The following is a 21641-nucleotide window of genomic DNA, read 5'->3' on the forward strand; positions in this document are numbered from 1 at the left end:
AATTTTGATGAAAGTAACACTTTTAGAATTAAAAAAAAATCTCCAATATGCATCTTTCTATGCATAGAAATTAATTCTAATGGAAATAACACTTTTATAATACAAATATTTCTAATATGCATTTTTCTATGCCTAGAATGAAAATAACACTTTTAGAATACACAAATGGTGGGGATTACTCTTTTTGAATAATAAAAGATAAAACTTATTTCACAAATTCAAGAAAATTTTGCCATAACCTTCTTTGTATTGTTGAAATTAGGGCATTGTGATGAGCTATGGTGGATCAAACACTAGAATCAATATCATTAACAAAGTGATTAGTAAATAATTAAGATGTAATTAGTGGGTAATTAACAAATAGATTAATGTAGGCATGGATACTCAAAAACCAGCAAATTCTCATTAGGGCAATGCCTCAATTTATAGAGCTTACATCCAAGCATCAAATCCCACTGATTTCTCCATGATTCACTCCACCTCTTTTCCTTGATTCTCTCCACCTCTTCACTTTTCCCAGAATATCTCCCATAATATCTCCACACTTCCTAAATCTTCTCATGCTACCCTTTATTCTCTCCCAGTAGATTCTTCTCACCTTTTCACAGGTTCTCTTACATTTATTCATCCTCTTTTATAGCCTCTAACCAAGGGCTTGTTCCCACACACACCCTATTCACTTGTATTTTCAACACCTCCCCTCAAGTGAATACTCCTAGTACACCTAGACCCTATACCAAGTTTGCCTCCCCTTACTTGATAGTCCGCGACTAGTGTCTAGCATACCTCCCCTCAAGTTATCTTAGCACACCTGGACCCTATATCAAGTTTCTCTCTTACTTGACAGTCCGCGACCAGTGCCTCAAGTCCCTAAACTCCATAGTCCTTGACACTCTCTCTCTCTATGTGTCCAAGGCTACTATAAGTGCTCGCGACCTTGACTAAAGTGCTCACACATACATCTACCACGTGGCCTACATCATCGGTGGCTCTCAGAGGTGGTTTTACTTTGTTGGGGCAGGTTACATTGGGTTGTGGGGTCTCTCGCTCTCTCTCTCTCTCTCTCTCTCTCTCTCTCTCTCTCTCTCTCTCTCTCTCTCTCTCTCTCTCTCTCTCTCAGAGATTTTCACATGGCTCCTCACTCTTTGGAGCCTCACATCTTCTCGTGTCTTCAGTCTTCTTGTCGTGGGGGCAGCTTCTCTCTACGCGTCCATGTCTTTCTCTTCTTTCAGTCTTCTTGGGGCATCTTCTCTTCTTGTGGCAGCTTCTCTTCTCGTGTCCATGTCTTCCTTTAGATCTTCTTGGTGTGGATCTTCCTCTTGGAAAGAGATATTCTTCTTCTTTCATGGCTGGGGCCATGAGCTTGTCTGTCAGGTCTTCTTGCTCCATGTGAGCAACATGTTTAAACATTTTGTTGATAGTTCTTTTGGGCTTTTTTGTTTATCTTGTGTCATTATGCAATGCAAACCCAAATTTATGCGGGAGGTCTTACCTCTTGCCTTATTCTGGACAAGGGCAGTGTCTGATCCCATATTTACATTGATGTAATGTGTCCAATACATAATGCGTATAGCATTCATTCTTATGCACATTCCCAAATGCAACTCTGGCTGTGAATAATCTTGATTTTGAGTGAGATTTACATGCATTAACCAAGGGTTAAATGCAAAATGATGATTATCACAAATTTATCAGTACAATTTTACCAAAAATTACATTAAATCAAGGGTAACCAATTTGTACGGAATGGTTGGAGTATCAAACCAACTCCGAATTGCAATCTGAAGTTATAAGGATTTGTATCAGATACCTAATGGTTAATTTGAACCCTCAATCGTACCAAAATACAGTGATTAGCATTGATTAATCATTGATTAGCAAATTAATCCACTATTTTATGTGCAAAAAACAAAGTATGCGGGGAGTCCAGATCTGGTGCCTTAGACTTCAAATGAGCTCAAATGCTTTTAAAGCCAGCAATAACAATGAGTCTAGTAGAGGATTAAGCCAATAAACACAAGATTTGACCAAATATTGAAAGCTTAACCTCTATTTTACCAAAGTCACCTGTAGATTTGATGAAGAGCTTGGATCTCACTGTAGAGTTGATGAAACTAAATTCTGTCTTCACCAGCTTGTAGAGCATGCTTGAAAACACCTTGGGCTAAGAGGAATTAGAGGCATTTTAACGGAGCACGCAGAAATCTCAAAACCCCTTGAGAAAAATGGTACCTGGTAAATTCGTGATTTGTGCTGCATCCATCGGCGGTTTGTTGCGTGGAGTTGATGAGCTTGAAGAGTATTGAAGTGGCTAGCTATGGTTAGAAGCACTAGGGCTAATTTTAACTGTGCAAGGACAATGAACTCCTCCACTAGCTGGGGGTACAGAAGCTAATTGAAAAAAGAGGAAAAATTATAATTTTCTACTAATCCTAATTAACAAAATAATTAGCAAGATAATGGGCTCACAAATTAGCATGGCTCTGATACCATGTTGAAATTAGGGCATTTTGATGAGCTATGGTGGATCAAACACTACAATCAACATCATTACCAAAGTGATTAGCAAATAATTAAGATATAATTAGTGGGTAATTAACAAATAGATTAATGTAGGCATGGATACTCAAAAACCAGCAAATTCTCATTAGGGCAATGCCCCAATTTATAGAGCTTACATCCAAGCATCAAATCCCACTGATTTCTCCATGATTCACTCCACCTCTTTTCCCTGATTCTCTCCACCTCTTCACTTTTCCCAGAATATCTCCCAGAATATCTCCACACTTCCCAGAATATCTCCACACTTTCTAAATCTTCTCATGCTACCCTTTATTCTCTCCCAGTAGATTCTTCTCACCTTTTCACAGGTTCTCTTACATTTACTCATCCTCTATTATTTACAGCCTCTAACCAAGGGCTTGTTCCCACACACACCCTATTCACTTGTATTTTCAACATGTATGGCTGACCGTTTCTCAAATTTCTTCATTCTCAAGTTACTTAGAAATTATCCCAAATGGTTTAAAGCATTCTAAACTAATCAAATTCTACTTTTTAAAGAGAAACAATATGAAAAGTTTAATTCTAAGAATTCGATTACATATCTAGGGTAAAGAAAGGCTGAATTCAAGAATGAAGAGAGGGAGAAAGCCTTTCCAACAAGGCATAACATCATTTTTCATCTTAAAGAAAATAAAAATTACAAAACCATTAAATGGAATAAAGAAAAAGTAGGATTTCTAGCTTACATGAAATTTTGTGAGCTTTCCTTTGGCTTGATGGTTTGAGGGATCTACTCTTGTTTGCAACAAGAGTGGCCACCAATCCTTTTGAAGAGGAAAATGGTCAAAAACTAATGAATTATCAATAAATTCACTATTTTTGGCTCTAGGGAGGAGTAGAGTAACAATGCATAAAACACTATTAAGCTTCTACAAAGGGAGAGGCTTCTATATATAGGAAAAAGTGAGTTTCTAACCAAGCAAACTGATTCTAGAATATTCTAGATCAGTTTGGTCAATTTTTGACCATTTTTGGGTCAGTTTAGTTCACTTTTTGGATCCAGTTTTGAATTAGGAGAGAGGAGAGATGAAATATCTAATTTTGTTGATTTAAAATTTGAAAGTAATGATGGGAAAAAGGCACCTACTTCATGAGGGGGAATCCCCACTCCGAGGTGTGAAAAAATCATTTTTTTAGTATTTTCTTTGGTCCTTAGTCCACTCTTCATCTATGTGAGTATTTACTCATTTTTGGGAGGATTTTCTTTATTTCTTCAATTTACCTCCTCCCTACATTTGGATTAATCTTATTGGCCGATAGGAACCTTAATTTAAAATTTTCAAAAAATCTGGACCCTTAGGATAAGGCCTTTTGTACAGATTATAATTTATTTCTAATGCACCTTCTGAAATTCTTTTTGAACTTCTGTTTCGGGGGAATTTATTTTAATAAGATGAGATATTTTTCCATCCAAAAATATTTAAAAACTAAATCACCTCTCTTTAGAAGATTTTCTCTCTCTGAGCCAAAACAGGTAGAAACAAGATCTTTTATATTTCTGAAGAGGGATTTGATTACAGGGGGAGATACTGGACTTCTTGAGAGGTGGGGAGAAATCTTACATTCTCTCCCACTTGAAAAACGCAAGATGTCCTCATCTCACAAACTGGGGGTAATCCCGCAACAGTTCGGCTTCTTTCTCCCAAGTGGCATCTTCAAAAGGATAGAACTTCCCTTTAACCAATAATTCTCTCAGAATTCTATTCTTGAGAACCTTCTCTCGAACATTAAGGATTTCTTCAGGTTGGAGTTCCATCTGCCCTTGGGTTGAAAAAGTTAAGATTTCATCATCAAGCACATGATTCGGGCTTGGTACATACTTTTTAAGTAGGCTGATATGAAATACATTATGTACTTTGAGCTAAGGAGGTAGAAGAAGCTCGTAGGCTAAGTCACCTACTTTCTTTGTAATGAGATATGGCCCACAATATCTGGGAAAAAACTTCTTGTACTTCCCAAGAGATAGAGAACTTTTGGGGCGTACTCGAAGACCATATCTACTTCTTCAAATTTTCGGTCTGTCCTCTTCTTATCTGCATACTATTTTTGTCTATCTTGGGGGGTAGCTTTTATATCTTTGCAAATTGACTGATTTGCTGCTCCATGTCGTCAAGCATCTGTCTGGACATCTTGACCCTAATCAATGGGTCGGACCAAGTTAATGGAGTAAAGCAATCTTGTCCATACAGAGGTTTGAAAGGGCTCATCCCAATACTTCGGTGATAAGAAGCATTGTAGGCGAACTCCACTAGGTGCAGATAACTTAGCCACTTCTTGGGTTCCTGCCACAGCATGACCGAAGTATATCTTCGATTACTTGGTTTACCCTTGTTGCTGAGATCCAAGAAGGTTCCTACTACTTCGAAAATGCAGTCCAGAATCTTGACGTGAATTTGGGGTCTCGATCACTTACTATTCTTCTAGGTAGGCCATGCAATCTGAAGATTTACTTGAGGAACACTCTGGCCACATCCACTGCAGTGTAGGTTTCTTTTACTGGAATCAGATGGGCAACTTTGGTTAGTCTATCAACTACCACAAAGATGGAGTTGTAACCTGATTGCACTAAGGGTAATCCAGTAATAAAATCCATACTGATGCATTCCCACTTCATCTGAGGGATGTCTAATGGATGTAACTTCCGAGGCATTTTTACTCTCTCTGCCTTGACTTTCTGACACGTCAGACATTGACGTATATGATTAAGTACATCCTTTTTTAGTCCAGGCCAAAAGAAGCTTTTCTTCACAGACATGTAGGTTTTGATGAAACCTGGATGTCCTGCAAGAATAAGGTTGTCATATGGGCTTCATTCAGAATTTGACCCTTAGTTTCCTCATCATTGGGAATGCATAGCCTGCGATTATAATACATAATTCCATCATCTAGGTTGTACCCTTGAACTCGGTTTAACTCCTGTGGAGTTTTGCTTTCCTGCATAAGTAGGGTAGGAATAGGGCCAAAGAATCTATTCTGCATGATCTTCTCTCTTGCTTCAATAATCAACGGATTTGACACTACAGTAATTGCAAGCAGGATTCTGCTGAGGGCATCTGATACTACATTTTCTTTGCCTGGGTGGTACTTGATTTCAAAATCAAATTTCTGCAGGGTCTGCATCCACCTTCTTTGGTGCATGTTGAGATCCTTCAGAGCGAAGATCCACTTTAAGCTCTGATGATCTGTCATCAAAGTGAATCTTTGACCCAGTAGGTAATGTCTCCACAACTTCAGGGCATATACTACTGAAAGTAGTTCCAGGTCATGGGGCAGCATAATTCCTCTCATGCGTTTTGAGTTTTCGGGATTCATAGGCCACCGCATGACCTTCCTGCTGCACGAGTGCATGAGTGCAGGGCAAAACCACTGGCATCAGTTTACTACCTCAAAGGGTAGAGAGAAATTTGGCAACTTCAGAAGAGATTGGTTACCAAGGCGGTCTTCAGCTTGTCAAAAGTACTCTGGCACCTGGCAGACCATTGAAATGGGGTATTCTTCTTGAGAAGATTAGTCAGGGGGAAGCTATGAGAGCATACTTTGGTATAAAAATTCTATACCAGCTAGTCAATCCCAAGAATCCCTTGACTTCTTTCACTATTTTTGGTGCAGGCCAATCTATGACTGCTTGGACTTTTGCAAAATCTGGAGAAATTCCATCTTTGGATACCAGAAAGCCCAAGTATTCATCATGGTCTCAGTAGAGAAAGTGCATTTGCTCTTTTTTGCAAAGAGTTGGTGCTTCCTTAGAATCTCAAGAACTTTTCTGACATGAGCTTCATGGTCAGCTACATTCTCTGAGTAAATCAAAATATTATCAAAGAAAACAAGAACAAAATCATCCAAGTATTGTCTGAGAATGTCTTGCATTAGGCGATTGAATGTAGCTGGGGCATTTGTCAATCCAAACAACATGACAGTGAATTCATAATGCCCATATCGAGTATTGATGGCTGTCTTTGGGATATCTTGATCATTAATCCTGATCTGATAATACCCTGATTTGAGATCTATCTTTGTGAAGATCTGGGCTCTACTTAACTTGTCCAGAAGCTCATCAATTCTGGGGATAGGATACTTATTCTTAACTGTCAGCTGATTGAGACCTCTGTAGTCCACACAGAGTCTTAGCGTTCCATCTTTCTTTTTCTGAAAGACAATTGGCGCACCCCAAAGTGAAACACTGGGTCTTACAAACCCTTGTTCTAACAGCTATCTAAGCTGTTCCTTGAGTTGGATGGCTTTAAAAACTGGCATTTGTACGTGGGCAGGGCTACTGGCTGAGCTCCGGGGGGTCAATTTTATCTCATGATCTACTTCCCGAATCGGAGGCATCTCAATTAATTCTATTGGGAATAAATCATCATAATCACTTAGCCATTCAGGTTCTTTAGCTTTTTACTTTGAGTCTACTGGATTCATTTTGACAACATAAATGAGCTGCTTCTTTCTAAGTCCTTTTAGTAACTTAGAAGCTTTTACTAATTGCAGACTTGGGGATCCTAAAATTCTAGTTCCTTGAACTTTATTTCCGTGAAGGTCACGGAAGGAAATGGTTCCATTATGATAGTGAAAGCTTGATTTTTGTGGAGCCAATCCATTCCAAGGATCCCGTCGAAAACTCCCAAAGGTATAACTTTGAAACTGACAGTCAGTTAAATTTCCATCTAGATTGAATTGAATACGATCTGTCTCTCAAGGTGAGTGAAAAGAATCTTCCCACTGGCCAAATCGACTTGCATAGGTTTCCCTGATTTCTGTTCTAAGACTAGCTTACGCAAGCATCCTGGGGAAATGAAAGAATGAGCACTGCCTGAATCAATCAAAAGCTTAAAAGGCTTACCCTGATACTCAGCTGGAGTATGGATGACTGAGAATTGGCGATTTGGCCCTTGGTATTCAATTGCTGCATAAATCTATCCTCTTTCCTCTTCCACTACTTCTGCTATTGTGACTGCTCTGGCTGCTGCAGTCTCAGGCGGAACTCTGTCTCTTTGGTTGCCCCAATTTTGGGAAGGAGTTCTGAGGCTACTCTGGATAGAGGCAGATGGCTGAGCTGGAGTTCTCCTGGGATTTTCCTGATTTTGATGAGATAGACCCTGATTTGACCGATAGGAAGGGGTTGGCCTTTGCACTCTCGATCCTTGACTTTCTTATCTCCTTGACATGGCAGGAGAGTCGGGCAGTCTTTTAGCTAGTGACCACAACCCTGGCATCCAAAACACCGGTTCTCACTTCTGAGCTCATCGCTCTGAATCCTTGAAAGAGGTGGGGCTCCAGAGAAAGTGTTATGTTGGAAGGGTCTTCCTTCACTTCTAAATCTCCCAGTATCCTGATTCTGATTTGAGCCTTGCTACCTCTTTGGGGGAGGAAAGTTTGAAGTACTTCCCGGGGTTTGGAATCTTTTAAAGTTAGAGGGTGCAGGCTTTGGCGAGACCTTAACAACAAAGGCTTTAGCAAAGTCTTTTGACATTCTTACTCCTTCGGCCATTGAGACAGGTTTGGCATTCTTCACTGAGGTGTCCAATGGCTCGTTCATTCCTCGAATGAACCTGGCCATCAGCTGCTCTTCATGCAATTATGGAGAATATTTGAGGAAAAGAGAAAAAGCTTGATGGTACTCTTCAATTGTCAGGCTATCCTGCTTTAGTTCCGAGAACTCATTCATTTTAGTTTCAAGGAAGCCCGGAGGACAAAACCTCTTTCTGAGGTAAGCTTTAAGATCGGTGCAGGTCTGGGTATTCCGGTCGAGACGGTTAGTCTTGCAGTGATTCCTCCAAGCGACCCTCGCCGTTTCCACAATCTTTAACCCGGCGAGAGCCATCTTGCTTCTCTCATTGTAGCCAGTTACATCAAAGTATTCTTCCATAGCATCAATCCACTTTTCCACTACTTCACCTATTTGTTCCCCTTCACCCTTGAAGGGACCAAGTTGGGATCTGTACAGTGCTTTTCGTACATCCGGATCTAACTCTTCGTCATCGGTTAGAGGATCCGGTTGCCTTGCACGGGCCGCGTGCCTCATGTTTTTGTCAAAACGAGATTTTCGTCAACTTAACTTTGACAACAGATTTATGATTATTTAATTTTATGCGATTTATTCTTTAAACGGATAATTATTTCATCATACTTCATGAAACAAGATTTACTATGATAATTTTATCAACCATATTCACAATAAAAAAAACAAATTGAATTTTTTTTGCAAAATATCGTTTATTATCAAAAGTTTGAGATATATACATAGAGTATGAGGGCTCCAAAGTCACTGCCTCAATCGCCTATGCATAAAGAAGTGAAACTGTGAAGGAGACATGCCATGGTACACACGATTCATCACTGAAAGAGGTGCTATAATTCTACTTCTAGGGATAAAGCGGCTAAGAAGCCTAAAAACTCGACATGAAATTCTGAAGTTCCTGGGTGAATGATTAAAGAGTTATACATGCTGAACAAACCCTAGCCTTATCAAGATCATGGCTAAGGAAATATTTTGCCTGAGTCTCTGACATCGAATGGTACTGATATTAATACATCATCCTCCAAAGAACCACATATACCGACGTCGCTCTACAGGATCAGGAAAGTAAAGACTCTCAAAGTGACGTGCGAGTGTCACTCTGCTTACTCGGGTCGTAGCAGAGTTAATGAGGTGCTCAAATACAAAGGCTATCATATCCTGACTCTGGAAGGAGTTCAGGAATGCCAGATAGATTCGGGGTATCCATCTATAAATTTTCAATTCAATTTTTGAAGTTTATTCAACATAATATTAACAAGCGAAAACATTATTTCCCAGATTTACTTTAAAATTTTAAGCAATTTCTATTGCTGTTACATAAATTTACAACAGCGCTTTGATACTAACTGTGAGATCCCATTGCCCCCTTCGCACACCAGATTCTTGGTAGCTGGCAGCGGAAGCAGCTCCTTCATGTGCTTCCCACTCAGGGCCTCGTCCTCGAATGTCTGGGCACAAGACTAAGCTGGTGGTCATTCTGAAAACCGAAACCGGGAAAATTTCCCATGCCTAAAAAACGAGGACGATTCCACCATTTTGAATTTCTTAACGAGTTTTTCTAATGAGGTCAAGATACTGAACAATCCTTCATCTCAATAAACCAGATAGAACGTGAAGGGATCAACGCTTTTTTCCTAACTGAATCAGGCACAGCCGTTGATCTATTCATTAGAGAAGTCCTCAGGCTTTTATTTAACTACTCGAGTTCTAAACGTATTCGTATTAATCAATTTTATTATTAAAACTCTACTGATTCTAGCCCAACCCCATCCGACCCATGGGTTAGCCACTGCCCAACCACTGGAATTGGTAGAACCAGACAAGTACTCACCCACCCATAATTGAATGCCTTTCTTAACTTTTGCTTTATAATATAGATACGCACACACTCCTCTTTAAACTTTAACTTATAAAACAATCCATTGACAAACAATTATTGGTTACAGATATCATAACTCAAAATTTCCATCCAGTTCCTTGTTTCTCTCAAAAACAGATATCACTCTGGACTCTCCATCGAGACCGGCTGGTCAGCAACAATGAGATCCAGTAACAGAGTACAATAATTTTTTGTCATCATACATATATATCTTTCACGACATACGCATGGGTGTCCTAAGCACCGCGAGCCCATGCATCGCTTGGTCAGAACCCTCCAGGATCCTCCTTAGGTGTCCTGGCACTTCACTCAGGGAGACCGCTTTGTTGGCCCTTGCCCATCGTATCGGAAGCACACCATTTTTCACCATACCAAGGTGGTCAAGTCCTGGGTAGGTTTTTGCCACGTGAGCCGTCCTCCTTTGAACACTCCCCGCCGCCAGCTGTTGCTACCAAACTTTCCTTAGAAAATACATATACCAAATGCTCCCTCGAGCATTCTGGCGTAAGACAGTCCAGTCCTTTAAGAAAACAGGGTTTCTATGCAAGTTTTCATTTTTGATTTTCTTTTGAATATAATGAGTATATCTTAAATCCGTATCCCAAGACTTTCTGATCGCAGGTCTGAATTCCGAACAGAATTCATCGAATTCTGTAACCTTAATCCTTAGATCAAAATCAAAGGGTCTCAACTTAGTTTCAGATTCAGTGGGTGATTTGAGTGAATTTTTTCTGAACTGGTCACATCGTCATTTCTTGAAACTGACGAAGGAGTTATGTCTTGGTCATAGTCTGATTCAGGGTTTGAGTTTGGAAAGGTTTTACCTGAATTACCTTTCTCGAAAGGGAGTAAGATTTCAATTACTATTATTCTGAATTTCATTCATTAAATATTTGCTTAACTGATTTCTAAACTAATCATGAATTCCTATGAAGAATAAATTAATCATTTATCTAAAATTCGAAACTTTGATAGTTTTCTTTTCTGAGTTTTCTCATTACTATCCGAGACAATATGAAACGGTAGAATTTTCTCTCATAGAGTATTACTTATTCATTTACCAATATTCATGGGATTTAAACATAGGATTAAAGAGAACTCTTAGTTTGATATAAAAATTTTGTATGCATCTATTTATGCATAAAATCCAATTTTGATAAAAGTAGCACTTTTATAATTTAAAAAAAATTCTTTTATGCATCTATTTATGCATAAAAATCAATTTTGATGAAAGTAACACTTTTATAAATTAAAAAAAATTCTTTTATGCATCTAATTATGCATAAAAATCAATTTTGATGAAAGTAACACTTATATAATAAACAAATTCTTTTATGCATCTAATTATGCATAAAAATCAATTTTGATGAAAGTAACACTTTTATAATAAAAAAATTCTTTTATGCATCTATTTAAGCATAAAAATCAATTTTGATGAAAGTAACACTTTTATGATAAAAAAAATTCTTTTATGCATCTATTTATGCATAAAAATCAATTTTGATGAAAGTAATACTTTTATAATAAAAAAAATTCTTTTATGCATCTAATTATGCATAAAAATCAATTTTGATGAAAGTAACACTTTTATAACAAAAAAATTCTTTTATGCATCTATTTATGCATAAAAATTAATTTTGATGAAAGTAACACTTTTATAATAGAAAAAATTCTTTTATGTATCTATCCATGCATAAAAATCAATTTTGATGAAAGTAACACTTTTAGAATAAAAAAAATTTCTCCAATATGTATCTTTCTATGCATAGAAATTAATTCTAATGGAAATAACACTTTTATAATAAAAATATTTCTAATATGCATTTTTCTATACCTAGAATAAAAATAACACTTTTAGAATACACAAATGGTGGGATTACTCTTTTTGAATAATAAAAGATAAAACTTATTTCATAAAATTTAAGAAAATTTTACCATAACCTCCTTTGTATGGCTGACCATTTTTCAAATTTTTTAATTCTCAAGTTACTTAGAAATTATCCCAAATGGTTTAAAGCATTCTAAACTAATCAAATTTCACTTTTTAAAAAGAAACAATATGAAAAGTTTAATTCTAAGAATTTGATTACATATCTAGGATAAAGAAAGGCTGAATTCAAGAATGAAGAGAGAGGGAAAGCCTTCTGGGGGAAGGAGTTCTGAGGCTACTCTGGATAGAGGCAGATGGGGCTGAGCTGGAGTTCTCCTAGGATTTTCCTAATTTTGATGAGATAGACCCTGATTTGACTGATAGGAAGGGGTTGGCCTTTGCACTCTCGGTCCTTGACTTCCTTGTCCCCTTAGCATGGCAAGAGTCGGGCAGTCTTTTAGCTGGTGACCAAAACCCTGGCATCCAAAACATCGGTTCTCACTTCTGAGCTCATCCCTCTGAATCCTTGAAAGAGGTGGGCTCCTGAGAAAGTGTTATGTTGGAAGAGTCTTCCTTCACTTTTGAATCTCCCAGTATCCTGATTCTGATTTGGGCCTTGCTGCCTCTTTGGGGGAAGAAAGTTTGAAGTACTTCCCGGGGTTTGGAATCTTTTAAATTTACTTGGTGTAGGCTTTGGCGGGACCTTCACAATAAAGGCTTTGGCAAAGTCCTTTGCCATTCTTACTGCTTCGGCCATTGAGACATGTTTGGCATTCTTCACTAAGGTGTCCAATGGCTCGTTCATTCCTCGAATGAACCTGGCCATCAGCTGCTCTTCGTGCAATTGTGGAGAATATTTGAGGAGAAGGGAAAAAGCTTGATGATACTCTTCAATTGTCCGGCTATCCTGCTTTAGTTCCAAGAACTCATTCATTTTAGTTTCAAGGAAGGTCGGAGGACAAAACCTCTTTCTGAGGTAAGCTTTAAGATCGGTCAAGGTCTGGGTATTCCGGTCGAGGCAGTTAGTCTCGCAGTGATTCCTCTAAGCTGGCCGTTTCCACAATCTTTAACCTGGCGAGAGCCATCTTGCTTCTCTCATTGTAGCCAATTACATCAAAGTATTCTTCCATAGCCTCAATCCACTTTTCCACTACTTCACCTAACTGCTCCCCCTTCACCCTTGAAGGGACTAGGTTGGGATATGTGCAGTGCTTTTCGAACATCCGGATCTAACTCTTCGTCATCGGTTAGAGGATCCGGTTGCCTTGCACGGGCCGCGTGCCTCATGATTCTGATGACAAAACGAGATTTTTGTCAACTTAACTTTGACAACACATTTATGATTATTTAATTTTATGCGATTTATTCTTTAAACAGATAATTATTTCATCATACTTCATGAAACAAGATTTACTCTGATAAATTATTAACCATATTCACAATCATGAAAATAAATTGGATTTTTTTGGCAAAATATCTTTTATTACAAAAGTTTGAGATATATACATAGAGTATCACGGCTCCAAAGTCACTGCCTCAATCGCGTATGCATAAAGAAGCAAAATGCGAAGGAGAGATGCCATGGTACACACGATTCATCACTGAAAGAGATGCTATAATTCTACTTCTAGGGATAAAGCGACTAAGAAGCCTAAAAACTCGGCATGAAATTCTGAAGTTCCTGGGTGAATGATTAAAGAGTTGTACATGCTGAACAAACCCTAGCCTTATCAAGATTATGGCTAAGGAAATATTTTGCCTGAGTCTCTAACGTTGATTGGTACACTGATATTAATACATCATCCTCCAAAAAACCACACATACCGACGTCGCTCTACAGGATCAGGAAAGTAAAGACTCTCAAAATGACATGCGAGTCTCACTCTGCTTACTCGGGTCGTAGCAGAGTTGATGAGGTACTCGAATGCACAGGCTATCATATCCTGATTCTAGGAGGAGTTCAGAAACACCAGATAGATTCGGGGTATCCATCTATAAATTTCCAATTCAATTTATGAGTTCAATTTTTGAAGTTTATTCAACATAATATTAACGAGCGAAAACATTATTTCCCAGATTTACTTTAAAATTTTAAGCAATTTCTATTGCTGTTACGTAAATTTACAACAACGCTCTGATACCAACTGTGAGATCCCATTGCCCCCTTTGCACACTGGATTCTCGGTAGCTGGCAGCGGAAGCAGCTCCCTCATGTGCAGGGCAGGGTTCCCCGCTCAGGGCCTCGCCCTCAAATGTCTGGGCACGAGACTAAGCTGGTGGTCATTCCGAAAACCGAAATCGAGAAAATTTTCCATGCTCGAAAAACGAGGACGATTCCACTATTTTGAATTTCTTAACGAATTTTTCTAACCAGGTCAAGATACTGAACAATCCTTTATCTGAATAAACCAGATAGAAGGGAAACTATTAACGTGAAGGGATCAATGCTTTTTTTCTAATTGAATCAGGCACAGCCGTTGATCTATTCATTAGAGAAGTCTTCACGCTTTTATTTAACTACTCGAGTTCTAAACGTATTCCTATTAATCAATTTTATTATTAAAACTCTACTGATTCCAGCCCAACCCCATCTGACCCATGGGTTAGCCACCGCCCAACCATTGGAATTGGTAGAACCAGACAAGTACTCACCCACCCATAATTGAATGCCTTTCTTAACTTTTGCTTTATAATACAGATATGCACACACTCCTCTTTAAACTTTAACTTATAAAACAATCCATTGACAAACAATTATTGGTTACAAATATCATAACTACAAATTTCCATCCAGTTCCTTGTTTCTCAAAAACAGGTATCACTCTGGACTCTCCGTCGCGAGACCAGTGGTCAGCAACGAGATCCAATAGATTACAATAAGTTTTCGTCATCATACATATATATCTTCCACGACATACGCATGGGTGTCCTAAGCACCGCGAGCCCGTGCATCGCCTAGTCAAAACCCTCCAGGATCCTCCTTAGGTGTCCTGGCACTTCACTCACGGACCGCTTCGTCGGCCCTCGCCCATCGTACACCGAAAGCACACCATTTTTCACCATACCAAGGCTGGTCAAGACCTGGGTAGGTTTTTGCCATGTGAGCCGTCCTTTGAACATTCCCTGTCAGCTGTTGCTACCGAACTTCCCTTAGAAAACACATATACCAAATGCTCCCTCGAGCATTCTGGGGTAAGACAGTCCTTTAAGAAAACAGGGTTTTTATGTAAGTTTTCATTTTTGATTTTCTTTTGAATATAATGAGTATATATTAAATCTGTATCCCAAGACTTTCTGATCGCAGGACTGAATTCCAAACAGAATTCCTCAAATTCCGTAATCTTGATGCTCAGATCAAAATCAAAGGGTCTCAACTTAGTTTCAGATTCGGTGGGTGATTTGAGTGAATTTTTTCTGAACTGGTCATATTGTCATTTCTTGAAACTGACGAAGGAGTTATGTCTTGGTCATAGTCTGATTCAGGGTTTGAGTCTGGAAAGGTTCTACCTGAACTACCTTTCTCGTCGAAAGGGGGTGAGATTTCAATTACTATTATTCTGAATTTCATTCATTAAATATTTGCTTAACTGATTTCTAAACTAATCATGAATTCTTATGAAGAATAAATTAATCATTTATCTAAAGTTCTGAACTTCGATAGTTTTCTTTTTTGAGTTTTCTCATTATTATTCGAGAGAATATGAAACGATAGAATTTTCTCTCACAGAGTATTTACTTATTCATTTACCAATATTCATGAGATTTAAACATAGGATTAAAGAAAACTCTTATTTTGATATAAAATTTTTGTATGCATCTATTTATGCATAAAGTCCAATTTTGATGAAAGTAACACTTTCATAATAAAAAAAAATCTTTTAAGCATCTATTTATGCATAAAAATCAATTTTGATGAAAGTAACACTTTTATAATAAAAAAAATTCTTTTATGCATCTATTTATGCATAAAAATCAATTTTGATGAAAGCAACACTTTTATAATAAAAAAATTCTTTTATGCATCTATTTATGCGAAAAAATCAATTTTGATGAAAGTAACACTTTTATGATTAAAAAAAATTCTTTTATGCATCTATTTATGCATAAAAATCAAGTTTGATGAAAGTAACACTTTAAAAAAAAATTTCTTTTATGCATCTACTTATGCATAAAAATCAATTTTGATGAAAGTAACACTTTTATGATAAAGAAAATTCTTTTATGCATCTATTCATGCATAAAAATCAATTTTGATGAAAGTAACACTTTTATGATAAAGAAAATTCTTTTATGCATCTATCTATGCATAAAAATCAATTTTGATGAAAGTAACACTTTTAGAAATAAAAAAAAAATCTCCAATATGCATCTTTCTATGCATAGAAATTAATTCTAATGGAAATAACACTTTTATAATAAAAATATTTTTAATATGCATTTTTCTATGCCTAGAATGAAAATAACACTTTTAGAATACACAAATGGTGGGGATTACTCTTTTTGAATAATAAAAGATGTAACTTACTTCACAAAATTTAAGAAAATTTTACCATAACCTCCTTTGTATGACTGACCATTTTTCAATTTCTTGCCATAACCTCCTTTATTACTTAGAAATTATTCCAAATGGTTTAAAGCATTCTAAACTAATCAAATTTCACTTTTTAAAGAGAAACAATATGAAAAGTTTAATTCTAAGAATTTGATTACATATCTAGGATAAAGAAAGGCTGAATTCAAGAATGAAGAGAGGGGGAAAGCCTTTCCAACAAGGCATAACATCATTTTTCATCCTAAAGAAAATAAGAATTAGAAAACCATTAAATGGAATAAAGAAAAAGTAGGATTTCTAGCTTACATGAATTTTTGTGAGCTTTTCTTTGGCTTGATGGTTTGAGGGATCTACTCTTGTTTTGCAACACGAGGCCACCAATTCTTTTGAAGAGGAAAATGGTCAAAAACTAATGAATTATCAAATAAATTCATTGTTTTTGGCTTTGGGGAGGAGTAGAGTAACAGTGTATAAAACACTATTAAGCTTCTACAAAAGGGGAGGATTCTATTTATAGGAAAAAGTGAGCTTCTAACCAAGCAAACGGATTCTAGAATTTTCCAGATCAGTTTGGTCAATTTTTGACCATTTTTGGGTCAGTTTAGTTCACTTTTTGGATATTCAGTTTTGAATTAGGAGAGAGGAGAGATGAAATATCTAATTTTATTGATTTAAAATTCAGAAGCAATGATGGGAAAAAGGCACCTACTTCATGAGAGGGAATCCCCACTGTGAGGTGTCATAAATTCAATTTTTTAGTATTTCCTTTGGTCCTTAGTCCACTCTTTATCTTATGTGAGTATTTACTCATTTTTGCGGGGATTTTCTTTATTTCTTCAATTTACCTCCTCCCTACGTTTAGATTAATCTTATTGGTCCATAGGAACCTTAATTTAAAATTTTTAGAAAATCTCGACCCTTAGGATAAGGCCTTTTGAACAGATTATAATTTATTTCTAAAGCACCTTCTGAAATTCTTTTTGAACTTTTGTGTCGGGGGAATTGATTTTAATAAGATGAGATATTTTTCCATCCAAAAATATTTAAAAATTGAATCATCTCTCTCTAGAAGATTTTCTCTCTCTAAGCCAAAACAGGTAGAAACAAGATCTTTTATATTTCTGAAGAGGGATTTGATTACAAGGGAAGATACTGGACTTCTTGAGAGGCTGGGGAGGAATCTTACATTCTCTCCCTTTTGAAAAACACGAGATGTCCTCATCTCACAAATTGGGGGTAATCCCGCAATAGTTCGGCTTCTTTTTCCCAGGTGGCATCTTCAAAAGGATAGAACTTCCATTTAACCAATAATTCTCTCAGAATTCTTTTCCTGAAAACCTTCTCTCGAACATCAAGGATTTCTTTAGGTTGGAGTTCCATCTGTCCTTGGGTTGAAAAAGTTAAGATTTCATCATCAAGCACATGATTCGGGCTTGGTACATACTTTTTAAGTAGGCTGACATGAAATACATTATGTACTTTGAGATGAGGAGGCAGAAGAAGTTCGTAGGCTAAGTCACCTACTTTCTTTGTAATCAGATATGGCCCACAATATCTGGGGGATAACTTCTTGTACTTCCCAAGAGATAGAGAATTTCTTTTGGGGTGTACTCGAATGAAGACCATATCTACTTCTTCAAATTTTCTATCTGTCCTCTTCTTATCTGCATACTGTTTCTGTCTATCCTGGGCAGCTTTTATATCTTTGCAAATTGACTGCATCTGCTGCTCCATGTTGTTAAGCATCTGTCTGGACATCTCGACCCTAATCAATGGGTCAGACCAAGTTAATGGAGTTAAGCAATCTTGTCCATACAGAGCTTCGAAAGGTCTCATCCCAATACTTCGGTGATAAGAAGCATTGTAGGCGAACTCGACCAGGTGCAGATAACTTAGCCACTTCTTGGGTTCCCTGCACAGTATGACCGAAGTATATCTTCGATTACTTGGTTTACCCTTTCTGATTGACCGTCGGTCTCGGGGTGGTAAGCTGTGCTAAAATCCAAAAAGGTTCCTACTGCTTCGAAAAATGCAATCTAGAATCTTGACATGAATTTGGGGTCTCGATCACTTACTATTCTTCTAGGTAGGCCATGCAATCTGAAGATTTCCTTGAGGAACACTCTGGCCACATCTACTGCTCTAGTGTAGGTTTCTTTTACTGGAATCAGATGAGCAACTTTGGTTAGTCTATCAACTACCACGAAGATGGAGTTGTAACTTGATTGCACTGAAGGTAATCTAGTAAAAAAATCCATACTGATGCATTCTCACTTTATCTGGGGGATGTCTAATGGATGTAACTTCCTAGGCATTTTTACTCTCTCGGCCTTGACTTTCTGACATGTTAGACATTGACATACATGATTAAGTACATCCTTTTTTAGTCCAGGCCAAAAGAAGCTTTTCTTCACAGACGTAGGTTTTGATGAAACCTGGATGTCCTGCAATAAGGCTGTCATGGGCTTCATTCAGAATTTGACCCTTAGTTCCCTCATCATTGGGAATGCATAGCCTGCGATTATAATACATAATTCCATCATCCAGGGTGTACCCTTGAACTTGGTTCAACTCCTATGGAGTTTTGCTTTCTTGCATAAGTAGAGTAGTAATAGGGCTAAAGAATCTATCCTGCATGATCTTCTCTCCTTGCTTCAATACTCAACGGATTTGACACTACAGTAATTGCAAGCAAGGAGGCTTTTCTACTGAGGGCATCTGCTACCATATTTTCTTTGCCTGGGCAGTACTTGATTTCAAAATCAAATTCCTGCAGGGTGTGCATCCACCTTCTTTGGTGCATGTTGAGATCCTTCCTGAGTGAAGATCCACTTTAAGCTTTGATGATTTGTCATCAAAGTGAATCTTTGACCCAATAGGTAATGTCTCCACAACTTCAGGGCATATACTACTGAAAGTAGTTCCAGGTCGTGGACATCATAATTTCCCTCATGCGTTCTGAGTTTTCGGGATTCAAAGGCCACTTCATGACCTTCCTACATGAGTGCACCTCTCCCAGGGCAAAACCACTGGCATCAATTTACTACCTCAAAGGGTAGAGAGAAATATGGCAACTTCAGAACGGGATTGGCTACCAAGGTGGTCTTCAGCTTATCAAAAGCACTTTGGCAGCTGGCAGACCATTGAAACGAGGTATTCTTCTTGAGAAGATTAGTCAGGGGGGAAGCTATGAGAGCATACTTTGGTATAGAAGTTCTATACTAGCCAGTCAATTCAAGGAATCCCCTGACTTCTTTCACTGTTTTTGGTTCAAGCCAATCTATGACTGCTTGGACTTTTGCGAAATCTGGAGAAATTCCATCTTTGGATACCAGAAAGCCCAAGTATTCAACATGGTTATTAGTAGAGAAAGTGCATTTGCTCTTTTTTGCAAAGAGTTGGTGCTTCCTTAGAATCTCAAGAACTTTTCTGACATGAGCTTCATGGTCAGCTGCATTCTTTGAGTAAATCAGAATATCATAAAAGAAAACAAGAACAAAATCAGAATATCATAACAGAAAACAAGAACAAAATCAGAATATCATAAAAGAAAACAAGAACAAAATCATCCAAGTATTCTTTGAGAATGTTGCATTACGCGATTGAATGTAGCTAGGGTATTTGTCAATCCAAACGGCATGACAGTGAATTCATAATGCCCATACCGAGTATTGATGGCTATCTTCGAGATATCTTGCTCATTAATCCTGATTTGATAATACCGTGATTTGAGATCTATCTTTGTGAAGATCTGGGCTCTACTTAACCTATCCAGAAGCTCATCAATTCTGGGGATAGGATACTTATTCTTAACTCTAAGCCCGCTGCTGATTGAGACCTCTGTAGTCCACACAGAGTCTTAGCGTTCCATCTTTCTTTTTTTGAAAGAGAACTGGCGCACCCTAAGGTGAAACAATGGGTCTTAAAAACCCTTGTTCTAACAGCTGTCTAAGCTGTTCCTTGAGTTCAATGGCTTCAGGAAAACTGGCATTTTGTACGTGCGCAGGGCTACTGGTTGAGCTCCGAGGGTCAATTCTATCTCATGACCTACTTCCCGACTCGGAGAGGCATCTCAGTTAATTCTGATGGGAATAAATCATCAATTAATTTTGCTGGGCATCTTACTTAATTCTACTGGGAATAAATCATCATAGTCACTTAACCATTCAGATTCTTTAGCTTTTAACTTTGAGTCTACTAGATTCATTTTGACAACATAAATGAGCTGCTTCTTTCTAAGTCCTCTAAGTCCTTTTAGTAACTTAGAAGCTTTTACTAATTGCAGACTTGGGGATCCTGAAATTCCGGTTCCTTGAACTTTATTTCCGTGAAGGTCACGGAAGGAAATGGTTCCATTATGACAGTGAATGTTAGCTTGATTTTTGTGGAGCCACGGAAGGAAATGGTTCCATTATGACAGTGAATGTCTGCTTGATTTTTATGGAGCCAATCCATTCCAAGGATCCCGTTGAAAACTCCCAAAGGTATAACTCTAAACTGACAGTCATCAGTTAAATTCCCATCTAGATTGAACTGAATACGATCTGTCTCAAGGTGAGTGAAAAGAATCTTCCTATTGGCCAAATGAACTTGCATATGTTTCCCTGATTTCTGTTCTAAGACTAGCTTGCGCAAGAATCTTGGGGAAATTAAAGAATGAGTACTGCCTAAATCATTCAAATACTTAAAAGGCTTACCCTGATACTCAGCTGGAGTATGGATGACTGAGAATTGGCAATTTGGCCCTTGGTTTTCAATTGCTACATAAATCTGTCCTCTTTCCTCTTCCACTACTTCTGCTACTGTGACTGCTCTGGCTGCAGCAATCTGAGGTGGAACTCTTTCTCCTTGGTTGCCCCAGTTCTGGGAAGGAGTTCTGAGGCTACTCTGGACAGAGGCAGATGGCTGAGCTAGAGTTCTCCTGGGATTTCCCTAATTTTGATGAGATTGATTGATAGGAAGAGGTTGACCTCTGCACTCTCGATCCTTGACTTCCCTGTCTCCTTGACATGGCAGGAGTCGGGTAGTCTTTTAGCTGGTGACCAAAACCCTGGCATCCAAAACACCGGTTCTCACTTCTGAGCTCATCCCTCTGAATCCTTGAAAGAGGTGGGGCTCCTGAGAAAGTGTTATGTGGGAAGGGTCTTCCTTCACTTCTGAATCTCCCAGTATCCTGATTCTGATTTGGGCCTTGCTGCCTCTTTGGGGGAGGAAAGTTTGAAGTACTTCCCGGGGTTTGGAATCTTTTAAATTTACT

Source organism: Cibotium barometz, chromosome 4 (assembly GCF_041138505.1).
Source record: "Cibotium barometz isolate CiBa-2024 chromosome 4, ASM4113850v1, whole genome shotgun sequence".
Taxonomy (NCBI): domain Eukaryota; kingdom Viridiplantae; phylum Streptophyta; class Polypodiopsida; order Cyatheales; family Cibotiaceae; genus Cibotium; species Cibotium barometz.